The sequence below is a fragment of the Narcine bancroftii genome, chromosome 13, assembly GCF_036971445.1.
Source record: "Narcine bancroftii isolate sNarBan1 chromosome 13, sNarBan1.hap1, whole genome shotgun sequence".
Taxonomy (NCBI): domain Eukaryota; kingdom Metazoa; phylum Chordata; class Chondrichthyes; order Torpediniformes; family Narcinidae; genus Narcine; species Narcine bancroftii.
The window spans coordinates 92,035,853-92,053,379 of record NC_091481.1 but is presented as its reverse complement, the minus strand read 5'-3'; positions in this window follow the sequence as shown (position 1 = coordinate 92,053,379).

The following is a 17,527-nucleotide window of genomic DNA, read 5'->3' as shown; positions in this document are numbered from 1 at the left end:
GAGGAATGGAATCAGAGGTGGGTTATCAGAGGGGGCAATTGAGATGTGGGAAACTAGATGCAGAGGAAGAGGCACGGAAATAGAGGCAGGCAAAGAGAGGCAGGGTGTCAGAGGCAGGGAATCAGATGCGGGGAATCAGAGACACGGTCAGAGAGGTGTGGAATCAGCCATGCGGAATCAGAGGCAGGGAATCAGAGGCAGGGAATCAGAGGCAGGGTATCAGAGGCAGGGAATCAGAGGGAGGGAATCAGAGGCAGGGAATCAGAGGAAGGCAATCAGAGGCAGGGAATCTGAGGCAGTGAATCAGAGGTGGGGAATCAGAGGCGGGGAATCAGAGGCGGGTAATAGGAGGCGGGGAATCTGAGGCGGGGAATCTGAGGCGGGGAATCTGAGGCGGGGAATCTGAGGCGGGGAATCTGAGGCAGGGAATCTGAGCCGGGGATTCTGAGGCAGGGAATCTCAGGCAGGGAATCAGAGCCGGGGAATCTGACGCGGGGACTCAGAGGCAGGGATTCATAGGCAGGGAATCTGAGGCAGGGAATCTCAGGCAGGGAATCAGAGCCGGGGAATCTGAGGCGGGGAATCAGAGGCGGGGAATCAGAGGCTGGGAAACAGAGGCAAGGAATCAGAGGCGGGGAATCAGAGGCGGGTAATCAGAGGCGGGGAATAAGAGGCGGTGAATCAGAGGCAGGGAATCAGATGCAGGGAATCTGAGGCAGGGAATCTGAGGCAGGGAATCTGAGGCAGGGAATCAGAGGCGGGGTATCAGAGGCGGGGAATCCGAGGCAGGGAATCAGAGGTGGGGAATCAGAGGCATGGAATCAGAGGCGGGTTAACAGAGGGGGCAAATGAGATGTGGGAAACTAGATGCAGAGAAAGAGGCACCAAAATAGAGGCAGACAAAGAGAGGCAGGGTATCAGAGGCAGAGAATCAGAGGCAAGGAATCAGAGATACGGAAAGAGAGGCGTGGAATCAGAGGCGCGGAATCAGAGGCAGGGAATCAGAGGCAGGGAATCAGAGGCAGGGAATCAGAGGCAGGGAATCAGAGGCAGGGAATCAGAGGCAGGGAATCAGAGGCAGGCAATCAGAGGCAGGCAATCAGAGGCAGGGAATCTGAGGCGGGGAATCTGAGGCGGGAAATCTGAGGCGGAGAATGTGAGGCGGGGAATCTGAGGCGGGGAATCTGAGGCGGGGAATCTGAGGCTGGGAATCTGAGGCGGGGAATCTGAGGCGGGGAATCTGAGGCGGGGAATCTGATGCGGGGAATCTGAGGCGTGGAATCTGAGGCGGGGAATCTGAGGCGGGGAATCTGAGGCGGGGAATCTCAGGCGGGGAATCTGAGGCAGTGAATCTGAGGCAAGGAATCTGAGGCAGGGAATCTGAGGCAGGGAATCAGAGGCGGGGAATCAGAGGTGGGGAATGAGAGGAATGGAATCAGAGGTGGGTTATCAGAGGGGGCAATTGAGATGTGGGAAACTAGATGCAGAGGAAGAGGCACGGAAATAGAGGCAGGCAAAGAGAGGCAGGGTGTCAGAGGCAGGGAATCAGATGCGGGGAATCTGAGACACGGTGAGAGAGGCTTGGAATCAGCCATGCGGAATCAGAGGCAGGGAATCAGAGGCAGGGAATCAGACGCAGGGAATCAGAGGCAGGGAATCAGAGGGAGGGAATCAGAGGCAGGGAATCAGAGGAAGGCAATCAGAGGCAGGGAATCTGAGGCAGTGAATCAGAGGTGGGGAATCAGAGGCGGGGAATCAGAGGCGGGTAATAGGAGGCGGGGAATCAGAGGCGGGGAATCAGAGGCAGGGAATCTGAGGCAAGGAATCTGAGGCAGGGATTCTGAGGCAGGGAATCAGAGGCGGGGAAGCAGAGGCGGGGAAATCAGAGGCGGGGAATCAGTGGCATGGAATCAGAGGTGGGTTATCAGAGGGGGCAAATGAGATGTGGGAAACTAGATGCAGAGAAAGAGGCACGGAAATAGAGGCAAGCAAAGAGAGGCAGGGTATGTGAGGCAGGGAATCTGAGGCGGGGAATCAGAGACACGGAAGGAGAGGCGGGGAATCAGAGGCGCGGAATCAGAGGCAGGCAATCAGAGGAAGGGATTTAGAGGCGGGGAATCAGAGGCAGGGAATCTGAGGCAGGGAATCTGAGGCAGGCAATCTGAGGCGGGAAAACAGAGGCGGGGAATCAGAGGCAGGGAATCAGAGGCAGGGAATCAGAGGCAGGGAATCAGATGAAGGGAATCAGATGAAGGGAATCTGAGGCAGGGAATCTGAGACAGGGAATCTGAGGCAGGGAATCTGAGGCGGGGAATCTGAGGTGGGGAATGTGAGGTGGGGAATCTGAGGTGGGGAATCTGAGGCGGGGAATCTGAGGCGGGGAATCTGAGGCGGTGAATCTGAGGCAGGGAATCTGAGGCAGGGAATCTGAGGCATGGAATCTCAGGCTGGGAATCAGAGCCGGGGAATCTGAGGCGGGGAATCAGACGCGGGGAATCAGAGGCGGGGATTCAGAGGCAGGGAATCAGAGGCGGGGAATCAGAGGCGGGGTATCAGAGGCGGGGAATAAGAGGCGGGGAATCAGAGGCGGGGAATCAGAGGCAGGGAATCTGAGGCAAGGAATCTGAGGCAGGGATTCTGAGGCAGGGAATCAGAGGCGGGGAATCAGAGGCGGGGAATCAGAGGCGGGGAATCAGAGGCATGGAATCAGAGGCGGGTTATCAGAGGGGGCAAATGAGATGTGGGAAACTAGATGCAGAGAAAGAGGCACGGAAATAGAGGCAGGCAAAGAGAGGCAGGGTATGTGAGGCAGGGAATCTGAGGCGGGGAATCAGAGACACGGAAAGAGAGGCGGGGAATCAGAGGCGTGGAATCAGAGGCAGTGAATCAGAGGCAGGGATTTAGAGGCAGGGAATCAGAGGCAGGGTATCAGAGGCAGGCAATCAGAGGCAGGGAATCTGAGGCGGGGAATCTGAGGTGGGGAATCTGAGGCGGGGAATCTGAGGCGGGGAATCTGAGGCGGGGAATCTGAGGCGGGGAATCTGAGGCAGGGAATCTGAGGCGGGGAATCTGAGGCAGGGAATCTGAGGCGGGGATTCTGAGGCAGGGAATCTCAGGCAGGGAATCAGAGCAGGGGAATCTGACGCGGGGACTCAGAGGCAGGGAATCATAGGCAGGGAATCTCAGGCAGGGAATCTCAGGCAGGGAATCAGAGCCGGGGAATCTGAGGCGGGGAATCAGAGGCGGGGAATCAGAGGCTGGGAAACAGAGGCAAGGAATCAGAGGCGGGGAATCAGAGGCGGGTAATCAGAGGCGGGGAATAAGAGGCGGTGAATCAGAGGCGGGGAATCAGATGCAGGGATTCTGAGGCAGGGAATCTGAGGCAGGGAATCTGAGGCAGGGAATCAGAGGCGGGGTATCAGAGGCGGGGAATCCGAGGCAGGGAATCAGAGGTGGGGAATCAGAGGCATGGAATCAGAGGCGGGTTATCAGAGGGGGCAAATGAGATGTGGGAAACTAGATGCAGAGAAAGAGGCACCAAAATAGAGGCAGACAAAGAGAGGCAGGGTATCAGAGGCAGAGAATCAGAGGCAAGGAATCAGAGATACGGAAAGAGAGGCGTGGAATCAGAGGCGCGGAATCAGAGGCAGGGAATCAGAGGCAGGGAATCAGAGGCAGGGAATCAGAGGCAGGGAATCAGAGGCAGGGAATCAGAGGCAGGCAATCAGAGGCAGGCAATCAGAGGCAGGGAATCTGAGGCGGGGAATCTGAGGCGGGAAATCTGAGGCGGGGAATGTGAGGCGGGGAATCTGAGGCGGGGAATCTGAGGCGGGGAATCTGAGGCGGGGCATCTGAGGCGGGGAATCTGAGGCGTGGAATCTGATGCGGGGAATCTGAGGCGTGGAATCTGAGGTGGGGAATCTGAGGCGGGGAATCTGAGGCGGGGAATCTCAGGTGGGGAATCTGAGGCAGGGAATCTGAGGCGGGGAATCTGAGGCGGGGAATCAGAGGCTGGGAATCAGAGGCGGGGAAACAGAGGCAGGTAATCAGAGGCGGGGAATCAGAGGCTGGGATTCAGAGGCGGGGAATAAGAGGCGGGGAATCAAAGGCGGGGAATCAGAAGCAGTGAATCTGAGGCAGGGAATCTGAGGCAGGGAATCTGAGGCAGGAATCAGAGGCGGGGAATCAGAGGAAGGGAATCAGAGGCAGGGAATCAGAGGCAGGGAATCTGAGGCGGGGAATCTGAGGCGGGGAATGTGAGGCGGGGAATCTGAGGCGGGGAATCTGAGGCGGGGAATCTGAGGCGGGGAATCAGAGATACGGAAAGAGAGGCGTGGAATCAGAGGCGCGGAATCAGAGGCAGGGAATCAGAGGCAGGGAATCAGAGGCAGGGAATCAGAGGCAGGGAATCAGAGGCAGGGAATCAGAGGCAGGCAATCAGAGGCAGGCAATCAGAGGCAGGGAATCTGAGGCGGGGAATCTGAGGCGGGAAATCTGAGGCGGGGAATGTGAGGCGGGGAATCTGAGGCGGGGAATCTGAGGCGGGGAATCTGAGGCGGGGCATCTGAGGCGGGGAATCTGAGGCGTGGAATCTGATGCGGGGAATCTGAGGCGTGGAATCTGAGGTGGGGAATCTGAGGCGGGGAATCTGAGGCAGGGAATCTCAGGTGGGGAATCTGAGGCAGGGAATCTGAGGCGGGGAATCTGAGGCGGGGAATCAGAGGCTGGGAATCAGAGGCGGGGAAACAGAGGCAGGTAATCAGAGGCGGGGAATCAGAGGCTGGGATTCAGAGGCGGGGAATAAGAGGCGGGGAATCAAAGGCGGGGAATCAGAAGCAGTGAATCTGAGGCAGGGAATCTGAGGCAGGGAATCTGAGGCAGGAATCAGAGGCGGGGAATCAGAGGAAGGGAATCAGAGGCAGGGAATCAGTGGCAGGGAATCTGAGGCGGGGAATCTGAGGCGGGGAATGTGAGGCGGGGAATCTGAGGCGGGGAATCTGAGGCGGGGAATCTGAGGCGGGGAATCTGAGGCGGGGAATCTGAGGCGGGGAATCTGAGGCGGGGAATCTGATGCGGGGAATCTGAGGCGTGGAATCTGAGGCGGGGAATCAGAGGCGGGGAATCAGAGGCGGGTAATAGGAGGCGGGGAATCAGAGGCGGGGAATCAGAGGCAGGGAATCTGAGGCAAGGAATCTGAGGCAGGGATTCTGAGGCAGGGAATCAGAGGCGGGGAAGCAGAGGCGGGGAAATCAGAGGCGGGGAATCAGTGGCATGGAATCAGAGGTGGGTTATCAGAGGGGGCAAATGAGATGTGGGAAACTAGATGCAGAGAAAGAGGCACGGAAATAGAGGCAAGCAAAGAGAGGCAGGGTATGTGAGGCAGGGAATCTGAGGCGGGGAATCAGAGACACGGAAGGAGAGGCGGGGAATCAGAGGCGCGGAATCAGAGGCAGGCAATCAGAGGAAGGGATTTAGAGGCGGGGAATCAGAGGCAGGGAATCTGAGGCAGGGAATCTGAGGCAGGCAATCTGAGGCGGGAAAACAGAGGCGGGGAATCAGAGGCAGGGAATCAGAGGCAGGGAATCAGAGGCAGGGAATCAGATGAAGGGAATCAGATGAAGGGAATCTGAGGCAGGGAATCTGAGACAGGGAATCTGAGGCAGGGAATCTGAGGCGGGGAATCTGAGGTGGGGAATGTGAGGTGGGGAATCTGAGGTGGGGAATCTGAGGCGGGGAATCTGAGGCGGGGAATCTGAGGCGGTGAATCTGAGGCAGGGAATCTGAGGCAGGGAATCTGAGGCATGGAATCTCAGGCTGGGAATCAGAGCCGGGGAATCTGAGGCGGGGAATCAGACGCGGGGAATCAGAGGCGGGGATTCAGAGGCAGGGAATCAGAGGCGGGGAATCAGAGGCGGGGTATCAGAGGCGGGGAATAAGAGGCGGGGAATCAGAGGCGGGGAATCAGAGGCAGGGAATCTGAGGCAAGGAATCTGAGGCAGGGATTCTGAGGCAGGGAATCAGAGGCGGGGAATCAGAGGCGGGGAATCAGAGGCGGGGAATCAGAGGCATGGAATCAGAGGCGGGTTATCAGAGGGGGCAAATGAGATGTGGGAAACTAGATGCAGAGAAAGAGGCACGGAAATAGAGGCAGGCAAAGAGAGGCAGGGTATGTGAGGCAGGGAATCTGAGGCGGGGAATCAGAGACACGGAAAGAGAGGCGGGGAATCAGAGGCGTGGAATCAGAGGCAGTGAATCAGAGGCAGGGATTTAGAGGCAGGGAATCAGAGGCAGGGTATCAGAGGCAGGCAATCAGAGGCAGGGAATCTGAGGCGGGGAATCTGAGGTGGGGAATCTGAGGCGGGGAATCTGAGGCGGGGAATCTGAGGCGGGGAATCTGAGGCGGGGAATCTGAGGCAGGGAATCTGAGGCGGGGAATCTGAGGCAGGGAATCTGAGGCGGGGATTCTGAGGCAGGGAATCTCAGGCAGGGAATCAGAGCAGGGGAATCTGACGCGGGGACTCAGAGGCAGGGAATCATAGGCAGGGAATCTCAGGCAGGGAATCTCAGGCAGGGAATCAGAGCCGGGGAATCTGAGGCGGGGAATCAGAGGCGGGGAATCAGAGGCTGGGAAACAGAGGCAAGGAATCAGAGGCGGGGAATCAGAGGCGGGTAATCAGAGGCGGGGAATAAGAGGCGGTGAATCAGAGGCGGGGAATCAGATGCAGGGATTCTGAGGCAGGGAATCTGAGGCAGGGAATCTGAGGCAGGGAATCAGAGGCGGGGTATCAGAGGCGGGGAATCCGAGGCAGGGAATCAGAGGTGGGGAATCAGAGGCATGGAATCAGAGGCGGGTTATCAGAGGGGGCAAATGAGATGTGGGAAACTAGATGCAGAGAAAGAGGCACCAAAATAGAGGCAGACAAAGAGAGGCAGGGTATCAGAGGCAGAGAATCAGAGGCAAGGAATCAGAGATACGGAAAGAGAGGCGTGGAATCAGAGGCGCGGAATCAGAGGCAGGGAATCAGAGGCAGGGAATCAGAGGCAGGGAATCAGAGGCAGGGAATCAGAGGCAGGGAATCAGAGGCAGGCAATCAGAGGCAGGCAATCAGAGGCAGGGAATCTGAGGCGGGGAATCTGAGGCGGGAAATCTGAGGCGGGGAATGTGAGGCGGGGAATCTGAGGCGGGGAATCTGAGGCGGGGAATCTGAGGCGGGGCATCTGAGGCGGGGAATCTGAGGCGTGGAATCTGATGCGGGGAATCTGAGGCGTGGAATCTGAGGTGGGGAATCTGAGGCGGGGAATCTGAGGCGGGGAATCTCAGGTGGGGAATCTGAGGCAGGGAATCTGAGGCGGGGAATCTGAGGCGGGGAATCAGAGGCTGGGAATCAGAGGCGGGGAAACAGAGGCAGGTAATCAGAGGCGGGGAATCAGAGGCTGGGATTCAGAGGCGGGGAATAAGAGGCGGGGAATCAAAGGCGGGGAATCAGAAGCAGTGAATCTGAGGCAGGGAATCTGAGGCAGGGAATCTGAGGCAGGAATCAGAGGCGGGGAATCAGAGGAAGGGAATCAGAGGCAGGGAATCAGAGGCAGGGAATCTGAGGCGGGGAATCTGAGGCGGGGAATGTGAGGCGGGGAATCTGAGGCGGGGAATCTGAGGCGGGGAATCTGAGGCGGGGAATCAGAGATACGGAAAGAGAGGCGTGGAATCAGAGGCGCGGAATCAGAGGCAGGGAATCAGAGGCAGGGAATCAGAGGCAGGGAATCAGAGGCAGGGAATCAGAGGCAGGGAATCAGAGGCAGGCAATCAGAGGCAGGCAATCAGAGGCAGGGAATCTGAGGCGGGGAATCTGAGGCGGGAAATCTGAGGCGGGGAATGTGAGGCGGGGAATCTGAGGCGGGGAATCTGAGGCGGGGAATCTGAGGCGGGGCATCTGAGGCGGGGAATCTGAGGCGTGGAATCTGATGCGGGGAATCTGAGGCGTGGAATCTGAGGTGGGGAATCTGAGGCGGGGAATCTGAGGCGGGGAATCTCAGGTGGGGAATCTGAGGCAGGGAATCTGAGGCGGGGAATCTGAGGCGGGGAATCAGAGGCTGGGAATCAGAGGCGGGGAAACAGAGGCAGGTAATCAGAGGCGGGGAATCAGAGGCTGGGATTCAGAGGCGGGGAATAAGAGGCGGGGAATCAAAGGCGGGGAATCAGAAGCAGTGAATCTGAGGCAGGGAATCTGAGGCAGGGAATCTGAGGCAGGAATCAGAGGCGGGGAATCAGAGGAAGGGAATCAGAGGCAGGGAATCAGTGGCAGGGAATCTGAGGCGGGGAATCTGAGGCGGGGAATGTGAGGCGGGGAATCTGAGGCGGGGAATCTGAGGCGGGGAATCTGAGGCGGGGAATCTGAGGCGGGGAATCTGAGGCGGGGAATCTGAGGCGGGGAATCTGATGCGGGGAATCTGAGGCGTGGAATCTGAGGCGGGGAATCTGAGGCGGGGAATCTGAGGCGGGGAATCTGAGGCGGGGAATCTCAGGAGGGGAATCTGAGGCAGGGAATCTGAGGCGGGGAATCTGAGGCGGGGAATCAGAGGCTGGGAATCAGAGGCGGGGAAACAGAGGCAGGTAATCAGAGGCGGGGAATCAGAGGCTGGGATTCAGAGGCGGGGAATAAGAGGCGGGGAATCAAAGATGGGGAATCAGAAGCAGTGAATCTGAGGCAGGGAATCTGAGGCAGGGAATCTGAGGCAGGAATCAGAGGCGGGGAATCAGAGGCAGGGAATCAGAGGCGGGGAATCAGAGGCAGGGAATCTGAGGCAGGGAATCTGATGCAGGGAATCAGAGCCGGGGAATCTGAGGCAGGGAATCAGACACGGGGAATCAGAGGCGGGGAATCAGAGGCGGGGAATAAGAGGCGGGGAATCAGAGGTGGGGAATCAGAGGCAGGGAATCTGAGGCAGGGAATCTGAGGCAGGGAATCTGAGGCAGGGAATCAGAGGCGGGGAATCAGAGGCAGGGAATCAGAGGCGGGGAATCAGAGGCGGGGAATCAGCAGGAGGAAAAGCGTTGTGGGGAAAGAGAGGCAGAGAAAGAGGCGCGGAAATAGAGGCAGGGAAAGAGAGGCGGGGAATGAAAGGTGGGGAATCAGAGGTGGGGAAACAGGCGGGTAAACAGAGGCAGGTAAACAGGTGGATAAATAGAGGCGGGGAAAGAGGCGGGCAAAACATAGTGGTTGGAACTTGTGTGTTTAAAATCAGGTACACAAAACAGATCAAACAGTGTTGTTGAAATTGAGGGAGGGAAAGACAGGCAAGGAAAGAGTGGAGTGGAAAGAGTGGAGGCGAAAGAGAGGCGTCGAGACAGAGGTGGGGAATCAGAGGCGGGGAATCAGAGGCGGTGAAACAGGTGTGTAAACAGAGGCGGGTAAACATAGGCGGAAAAATAGAGGCGGGGAAAGTGATGGGTGAAACATAGTGGTTGGAACTTGTGTGTTGAAAATGAGGTACACAGAACAGATCAAACAGAGTTGTTGAAATTGAGGGAGGGAAAGAGAGGCGCGGAAAGAGTGTAGGGGAAAAAGCGGAGGCGAAAGAGAGGCATACAGACAGAGGTGGGGAATCAGAGGCGGGGAATCAGAGGCGGGGAATCAGAGGCGGGCAATCAGTGGCAGGCAATCAGAGGTGGGGAATCAGAGGTGGGGAATAAGAGGCCTGGAATCAGAGGCGGGGAATCAGAGGCGTGGAATCAGAGGAGGGGAATCAGAGGCGGGGAATCAGAGGCGGGGAAACAGAGGCGGGGAATCAGAGGCGAGGATTCAGAGGGGGGGATTCAGAGGCTGGGAATCAGAGGCGGGGAATCAGAGGCGGGGAATCAGAGGCGGGGAATCGGAGGCAGGGAATCTGAGGCAGGGAATCTGAGGCAGGGAATCTGAGGCATGGAATCTGAGGCAGGGAATCTGAGGCGGGGAATCTGAGGCGGTAAATCTGAGTCGGGGAATCTGAGGCACGGAATCTGAGGCAGTGAATCAGAGGCATGGAATCAGAGGCGGGTTATCAGAGGGGGCAAATGAGATGTGGGAAACTAGATGCAGAGAAATAGGCACGGAAATAGAGGCAGGCAAAGTGAGGCTGGGTATCAGAGGCAGGGAATCAGAGGCGGGGAATCAGAGACAAGGAAAGAGAGGCGTGGAATCAGAGTTGCGGAATCAGAGGCAGGGAATCAGAGGCAGGGAATCAGAGGCAGGGAATCAGAGGCAGTGAATCAGAGGCAAGGAATCAGAGGCAGGGAATCAGAGGCAGGCAATCAGAGGCAGGGAATCTGAGGCAGGGAATCTGAGGCAGGATATCTGAGGCAGGGAATCAGAGGCAGGGAATCTGAGGCAGGGAATCTGAGGCAGGGAATCTGAGGCAGGGAATCTGAGGCAGGGAATCTGAGGCAGGGAATCTGAGGCAGGGAATGTGAGGCAGGGAATCAGAGGCAGGGAATCTGAGGCAGGGAATCTGAGGCAGGGAATCTGAGGCAGGGAATCTGAGGCAGGAATCAGAGGCGTGGAATCAGAGGCAGGGAATCAGAGGCGGGGAATCAGAGGCAGGGAATCTGAGGCAGGGAATCTGATGCAGGGAATCAGAGCCGGGGAATCTGAGGCAGGGAATCAGACACGGGGCATCAGAGGCGGGGAATCAGAGGCGGGGAATAAGAGGTGGGGAATCAGAGGCGGGGAATCAGAGGCAGGGAATCTGAGGCAGGGAATCTGAGGCAGGGAATCTGAGGCAGGGAATCAGAGGCGGGGAATCAGAGGCAGGGAATCAGAGGCGGGGTATCAGAGGCGGGGAATCAGCGGGAGGAAAAGCGTTGTGAGGAAAGAGAGGCAGAGAAAGAGGCGCGGAAGTAGAGGCAGGGAAAGAGAGGCGGGGAATGAAAGGTGGGGAATCAGAGGTGGGGAAACAGGCGGGTAAACAGAGGCAGGTAAACAAATGTGGATAAATAGAGGCGGGGAAAGAGGCGGGCAAAACATAGTGGTTGGAACTTGTGTGTTTAAAATCAGGTACACAAAACAGATCAAACAGTGTTGTTGAAATTGAGGGAGGGAAAGACAGGCACGGAAAGAGTGTAATGGAAAGAGTGGAGGCGAAAGAGAGGCGTCGAGACAGAGGTGGGGAATCAGAGGCGGGGAATCAGAGGCGGTGAAACATGTGTGTAAACAGAGGCGGGTAAACATAGGCAGAAAAATAGAGGCGGGGAAAGTGATGGGTGAAACATAGTGGTTGGAACTTGTGTGTTGAAAATGAGGTACACAGAACAGATCAAACAGAGTTGTGGAAATTGAGGGAGGGAAAGAGAGGCGCGGAAAGAGTGTAGGGGAAAAAGCTGAGGCGCAAGAGAGGCATACAGACAGAGGTGGGGAATCAGAGGCGGGGAATCAGAGGCGGGGAATCAGAGGCGGGCAATCAGTGGCAGGCAATCAGAGGTGGGGAATCAGAGGCGGGGAATAAGAGGCCTGGAATCAGAGGCGGGGAATCAGAGGCGTGGAATCAGAGGCGGGGAATCAGAGGCAGGGAATCTGAGGCAGGGAATCTGAGGCAGGGAATCTGAGGCAGGGAATCAGAGGCAGGGAATCTGAGGCAGGGAATCTGAGGCAGGGAATCTGAGGCGGGGAATCAGAGGCGGGGAATCAGAGGCAGGGAATAAGAGGCAGGGAATCAGAGGCAGGGAATCAGATGAAGGGAATCAGATGAAGGGAAGCTGAGGCAGGGAATCTGAGGCAGGGAATCTGAGGCAGGGAATCTGAGGCGGGGAATCTGACGCGGAGAATCTGAGGCGGGGAATCTGAGGCGGGGAATCTGAGGCAGGGAATCTGAGGCGGGGAATCTGAGGTGGGGAATCTGAGGTGGGGAATCTGAGGCAGGAAATCTGAGGCGGGGAATCTGAGGCATGGAATCTCAGGCAGGGAATCAGAGCCGGGGAATCAGAGGCAGGGAATCAGAGGCGTGGAATCAGAGGCGGGGAATCAGCGGGAGGAAAAGAGATGTGGGGAAAGAGAGGCAGAGAAAGAGGTGCGGAAATAGAGGCAGGGAAAGAGAGGCGGGGAATGAAATGTGGGGAATCAGAGGTGGGGAAAGAGGTGGGTAAACAGAGGCAGGTAAACATAGGTGGATAAATAGAGGCGGGGAAAGTGATGGCTGAAACATAGTGGTTGGAACTTGTGTGTTGAAAATGAGGTACACAAAACAGATCAAACAGTGTTGTTGAAATTGAGGGAGGGAAAGACAGGCACGGAAAGAGTGGAGGGGAAAGAGTGGAGGCGACAGAGAGGTGTCGAGACAGAGGTGGGGAATCAGAGGCGGGGAATCAGAGGCAGTGAAACAGGTGGGTAAACAGAGGCGGGTAAACATAGGCGGAAAAATAGAGGCGGGGAAAGTGATGGGTGAAACATAGTGGTTGGAACTTGTGTGTTGAAAATGAGGTACACGGAACAGATCAAACAGAGTTGTTCAAATTGAGGGAGGGAAAGAGAGGCGCGGAAAGAGTGTAGGGGAAAAAGCGGAGGCGAAAGAGAGACATACAGACAGATGTGGGGAATCAGAGGCGGGGAATCAGAGGCGGGGAATCAGAGGCGGGCAATCAGTGGCAGGCAATCAGAGGTGGGGAATCAGTGGCGGGGAATAAGAGGCCTGGAATCAGAGGCGGGGAATCAGAGGCGTGGAATCAGAGGCGGGGAATCAGAGGCGGGGAATCAGAGGCGGGGAAACAGAGGCGGGGATTCAGAGGCGGGGATTCAGAGGCGTGGATTCAGAGGCTGGGAATCAGAGGCGGGGAATCAGAGGCGGGGAATCAGAGGCGGGGAATCGGAGGCAGGGAATCTGAGGCAGGGAATCTGAGGCAGGGAATCTGAGGCAGGGAATCTGAGGCAGGGAAACTGAGGCGGGGTATCTGAGGCGGTAAATCTGAGTCGGGGTATCTGAGGCAGGGGATCTGAGGCAGTGAATCAGAGGCATGGAATCAGAGGCGGGTTATCAGAGGGGGCAAATGAGATGTGGGAAACTAGATGCAGAGAAAGAGGCACGGAAATAGAGGCAGGCAAAGAGAGGCAGGGAATCAGAGGCAGGGAATCAGAGACAAGGAAAGAGAGGCGTGGAATCAGATGTGGGGAATCAGAGGCAGGGAATCAGAGGCAGGGAATCAGAGGCAGGGAATCAGAGGCAGGCAATCAGAGGCAGGGAATCAGCGGCAGGGAATCAGAGGCGGGGAATCAGAGGCAGGGAATCAGAGGCAGGGAATCAGAGGCAGGGAATCAGATGAAGGGAATCAGATGAAGGGAATCTGAGGCTGGGAATCTGAGGCAGGGAATCTGAGGTGGAGAATCTGAGGCGGGGAATCTGAGGCGGGGAATCTGAGGCGGTGAATCTGAGGCAGGGAATCTGAGGCAGGGAATCTGAGGCATGGAATCTCAGGCTGGGAATCAGAGCCGGGGAATCTGAGGCGGGGAATCAGACGCGGGGAATCAGAGGCGGGGGTTCAGAGGCAGGGAATCAGAGGCGGGGAATCAGAGGCGGGGTATCAGAGGCGGGGAATAGGAGGCGGGGAATCAGAGGCGGGGAATCAGAGGCTGGGAATCTGAGGCAAGGAATCTGAGGCAGGGATTCTGAGGCAGGGAATCAGAGGCGGGGAATCAGAGGCGGGGAATCAGAGGCGGGGAATCAGAGGCATGGCATCAGAGGCGGGTTATCAGAGGGGGCAAATGAGATGTGGGAAACTAGATGCAGAGATAGAGGCACGGAAATAGAGGCAGGCAAAGAGAAGCAGGGTATGTGAGGCAGGGAGTCTGAGGCGGGGAATCAGAGACACGGAAAGAGAGGCGGGGAATCAGAGGCGTGGAATCAGAGGCAGTGAATCAGAGGCAGGGATTTAGAGGCAGGGAATCAGAGGCAGGGTATCAGAGGCAGGCAATCAGAGGCAGGGAATCTGAGGCGGGGAATCTGAGGTGGGGAATCTGAGGCGGGGAATCTGAGGCGGGGAATCTGAGGCGGGGAATCTGAGGCGGGGAATCTGAGGCGGGGAATCTGAGGCGGGGAATCTGAGGCAGGGAATCTGAGGCGGGGATTCTGAGGTGGGGAATGTGAGGCGGGGAATCTGAGGTGGGGATACTGAGGCGGGGAATCTGAGGCGGGGAATCTGAGGCGTGGAATCTGAGGCGGGGAATCTGAGGCAGGGAATCTGAGGCGGGGAATCTGAGGCGGGGAATCTGAGGCGGGGAATCTGAGGCAGGGAATCTGAGGCGGGGATTCTGAGGCATGGAAACTCAGGCAGGGAATCAGAGCCGGGGAATCTGAGGCGGGGAATCAGACGCGGGGAATCAGATGCGGGGAAACAGAGGCAGGGAATCAGAGGCGGGGAATCAGAGGCGGGGAATCAGAGGCGGGGAATAAGTAGCGGGGAATCAGAGGCAGGGAATCTGAGGCAAGGAATTTGAGGCAGGGAATCTGAGGCAGGGAATCAGAGGCGGGGAATCAGAGGCGGGGAATCAGAGGCATGGAATCAGAGGTGGGTTATCAGAGGTGGCAATTGAGATGTGGGAAACTAGATGCAGAGGAAGAGGCACGGAAATAGAGGCAGGCAAAGAGAGGCAGGGTATCAGAGGCAGGGAATCAGAGGCGGGGAATCAGAGACACGGTCAGAGAGGCGTGGAATCAGCCGTGCGGAATCAGAGGCAGGGAATCAGAGGCAGGGAATCAGAGGCAGGGAATCAGAGGCAGGGAATCAGAGGGAGGGAATCAGAGGCATGGAATCAGAGGAAGGCAATCAGAGGCAGGGAATCTGAGGCAGGGAATCTGAGGCAGGGAATCAGATGAAGGGAATCAGATGAAGGGAATCTGAGGCTGGGAATCTGAGGCAGGGAATCTGAGGCGGGGAATCTCAGGCAGGGAATCTCAGGCAGGGAATCAGAGCCGGGAAATCTGAGGCGGGGAATCAGAGGCGGGAAATCAGAGGCGGGGAAACAGAGGCAGGGAATCAGAGGCGGGGAATCAGAGGCGGGGAATCAGAGGCGGGGAATAAGAGGCGGGGAATCAGAGGCGGGGAATCAAAGGCAGGGAATCTGAGGCAGGGAATCTGAGGCAGGGAATCTGAGGCAGGGGATCTGAGGCAGGGAATCAGAGGCAGGGAATCAAAGGCAGGGAATCAGAGGCGGGGAATCAGAGGCGGGGAATCAGACGCATGGAATCAGAGGAGGGTTATCAGAGGGGGCAAATGAGATGTGGGAAACTAGATGCAGAGAAAGAGGCACCGAAATAGAGGCAGGCAAAGAGAGGCAGGGTATCAGAGGCAGGGAATCAGAGGCGGGGAATCAGAGATACGGAAAGAGAGGCGTGGAATCAGAGGCGCGGAATCAGAGGCAGGGAATCAGAGGCAGGGAATCAGAGGCAGGGAATCAGAGGCAGGGAATCAGAGGCAGGGAATCAGAGGCAGGGAATCAGAGGCAGGCAATCAGAGGCAGGGAATCTGAGGCAGGGAATCTGAGGCGGGGAATCTGAGGCGGGGAATCTGAGGCGGGGAGTCTGAGGCGGGGAATCTGAGGCGGGGAATCTGAGGCGGGGAATCTGAGGCGGGGAATCTGAGGCGGGGAATCTGAGGCGGGGAATCTGAGGCAGGGAATCTGAGGCAGGGAATCAGATGAAGGGAATCAGATGAAGGGAATCAGATGAAGGGAATCTGAGGCTGGGAATCTGAGGCAGGGAATCTGAGGTGGAGAATCTGAGGCGGGGAATCTGAGGCGGGGAATCTGAGGCGGTGAATCTGAGGCAGGGAATCTGAGGCAGGGAATCTGAGGCATGGAATCTCAGGCTGGGAATCAGAGCCGGGGAATCTGAGGCGGGGAATCAGACGCGGGGAATCAGAGGCGGGGATTCAGAGGCAGGGAATCAGAGGCGGGGAATCAGAGGCGGGGTATCAGAGGCGGGGAATAAGAGGCGGGGAATCAGAGGCGGGGAATCAGAGGCTGGGAATCTGAGGCAAGGAATCTGAGGCAGGGATTCTGAGGCAGGGAATCAGAGGCGGGGAATCAGAGGCGGGGAATCAGAGGCGGGGAATCAGAGGCATGGAATCAGAGGCGGGTTATCAGAGGGGGCAAATGAGATGTGGGAAACTAGATGCAGAGAAAGAGGCACGGAAATAGAGGCAGGCAAAGAGAGGCAGGGTATGTGAGGCAGGGAGTCTGAGGCGGGGAATCAGAGACACGGAAAGAGAGGCGGGGAATCAGAGGCGTGGAATCAGAGGCAGTGAATCAGAGGCAGGGATTTAGAGGCAGGGAATCAGAGGCAGGGTATCAGAGGCAGGCAATCAGAGGCAGGGAATCTGAGGCGGGGAATCTGAGGTGGGGAATCTGAGGCGGGGAATCTGAGGCGGGGAATCTGAGGCGGGGAATCTGAGGCGGGGAATCTGAGGCGGGGAATCTGAGGCGGGGAATCTGAGGCAGGGAATCTGAGGCGGGGATTCTGAGGTGGGGAATGTGAGGCGGGGAATCTGAGGTGGGGATACTGAGGCGGGGAATCTGAGGCGGGGAATCTGAGGCGTGGAATCTGAGGCGGGGAATCTGAGGCAGGGAATCTGAGGCGGGGAATCTGAGGCGGGGAATCTGAGGCGGGGAATCTGAGGCAGGGAATCTGAGGCGGGGATTCTGAGGCATGGAAACTCAGGCAGGGAATCAGAGCCGGGGAATCTGAGGCGGGGAATCAGACGCGGGGAATCAGATGCGGGGAAACAGAGGCAGGGAATCAGAGGCGGGGAATCAGAGGCGGGGAATCAGAGGCGGGGAATAAGTAGCGGGGAATCAGAGGCAGGGAATCTGAGGCAAGGAATTTGAGGCAGGGAATCTGAGGCAGGGAATCAGAGGCGGGGAATCAGAGGCGGGGAATCAGAGGCATGGAATCAGAGGTGGGTTATCAGAGGTGGCAATTGAGATGTGGGAAACTAGATGCAGAGGAAGAGGCACGGAAATAGAGACAGGCAAAGAGAGGCAGGGTATCAGAGGCAGGGAATCAGAGGCGGGGAATCAGAGACACGGTCAGAGAGGCGTGGAATCAGCCGTGCGGAATCAGAGGCAGGGAATCAGAGGCAGGGAATCAGAGGCAGGGAATCAGAGGCAGGGAATCAGAGGGAGGGAATCAGAGGCATGGAATCAGAGGAAGGCAATCAGAGGCAGGGAATCTGAGGCAGGGAATCTGAGGCAGGGAATCAGATGAAGGGAATCAGATGAAGGGAATCTGAGGCTGGGAATCTGAGGCAGGGAATCTGAGGCGGGGAATCTCAGGCAGGGAATCTCAGGCAGGGAATCAGAGCCGGGAAATCTGAGGCGGGGAATCAGAGGCGGGAAATCAGAGGCGGGGAAACAGAGGCAGGGAATCAGAGGCGGGGAATCAGAGGCGGGGAATCAGAGGCGGGGAATAAGAGGCGGGGAATCAGAGGCGGGGAATCAAAGGCAGGGAATCTGAGGCAGGGAATCTGAGGCAGGGAATCTGAGGCAGGGGATCTGAGGCAGGGAATCAG